A 1,916-nucleotide genomic window follows, 5' to 3' on the forward strand; every position below is an offset into this window, starting at 1 on the left:
GAGACCCTTCCTCACTGGTTTTTAGTTTAATCAGGTAAAACTCCTTCACCAGCCAGTTCCTTTAAAAGGTTATCAAGTTCTGCCCACTTCGGTTAAGGAACCAAGCACAGGCTGCTGCAGCAGAATCTTTTGGGGAAAATGAGTCTTCTCAGTTGGACTGAAGCTTTGGCAGGAATGATCTGACCTGAATCTGCAGAGTGTTATTAAACTGCACTGGACATCGGCACAAAGAATTCTAGTTGGACCATTTTGTCTGTTTTTATTGGGCTAAGTCTTTGATAAAAGCATCTGTCCAGAGGAGGGCAAAGAGGAGGAGTCCAGTCTCTGAGATGAAGCTGTATGTGGACTGATTGATGGAAGTAATTAGGAATGTTTGGTCTGGAGATCCAGGGACAGGCAGTAAATGGTCCTTAGGGTTTGGGGCAGAAAGGATTTCTACTTGAACCTAGGGGAGGGGCAGAGCTAGGCTAAATAGTTGGTTAGTTAAGGGTTCAAATAAAAAACTTCCTAACAATTCTAGCTATTCCGAGGGGGAATGACCTTTGCTGGGAGGTGAGAGTAATACTTGTTATGGTCTCCTTCATTTCAAGCAAAGGCCAGATAACTTGTCATCTGTGTCAAGGGTCTCAGAGGAGAGACATTAAGGTCGCACACTGGTGGTCTAGACAGCCTCTGAGGTCCCTTTCAACTCAAACTCGGATACGTGAGGACAAGTGGTTAAAATTCTAACATTGTTGAATTCTTGTCTACTCTGAAATATATATGTGTGTGTGTGTGTGTATAAAATAACTCATCTTCTGCCTTAGAAGCACTAGTTCCAAAGCAGAAGAGGGGTATGAGCTAGGCAATGGGGTTTGTTAAGTGACTTTCCCAGGGCCATACAGCCAGAAGTGTGAGTTGAAATTTGAATTCAGGGCTTCCTGTCTTCAGGCCTTATCTACTGAGTTGAAATACGGACAGAAAGGCCTGATGGAGCATTTATATTTAAGGTTTGCAAAGTGCTTTGCAAGTATCTCATTTGATCCTTACAATAATCCTTGTAAGTTACTCCTGTTTTGTAGATGAGGAAACTGAGTCAGACATGACATGATTTGCCCCAGGGTGATACAGCTAGTATGTTTGAGGCAGGCTCTGAACCTGAGTTATTGTGACTCTGGGTTTAGCTAAGTTCTCTCTCTCTCTCCACTGCATCACCAGATGCCTAATCTCCTCTAGTCTAGGCTCATCCAGTCTCTGGTGACTACAGAAATGTTGCTAAGTTTAGCATGATTGCGATTATAAAAGAACTTAGGGCTTCACACTTCACATAGTTTTCCTTGAAAAGTAAACATGATTTTTATATGGCATTAAATTGCTGAGGTCTCCCCTTAGATTTTCTAAATAAGAAAGTTTTCCCTTTAATGTTTTTGGATTTTAAACTGAAAACCCTTTATGAGAACAACAACAATCAAACATATTACTCGGGTACAGAACAGTACTTCCCACTTAATTTTCCTGAGATTCTATTTATTGTACTCTGTGCTACATAAATAAAATTCACCTGTCCTTGAATGAACAAATTCATTCAGGTCCTAAAATGCTTTTGCTCTGTTGTTCTAAGGAATCTTTATATAGTATCTTTAAATAGTAGATAAAATTCAGTTTGGGAGAACTTTTGTAGTTTGTAAAAACCAATACCCTGAAGATCTCTAGAAACTAGAAATAGTAAATAATAAACTCATGGTCAAATCAGTACAAAATTTACATTTCTACTCAGGTATCAATTCTAAAACTATTTGCTAGTTGTTTTGGTACTATCAATCAAGGAAATTTGATCATGTTTATAAACTAATACTAAAAGTTTACAAAACATAGGAGATAGGAAAAAATCTGTTAGTACACCTTGTTAGCGGTAATTTGAATGAATGTATAAAATA

This window comes from Monodelphis domestica, chromosome 5 (assembly GCF_027887165.1).
Source record: "Monodelphis domestica isolate mMonDom1 chromosome 5, mMonDom1.pri, whole genome shotgun sequence".
NCBI lineage: Eukaryota > Metazoa > Chordata > Mammalia > Didelphimorphia > Didelphidae > Monodelphis > Monodelphis domestica.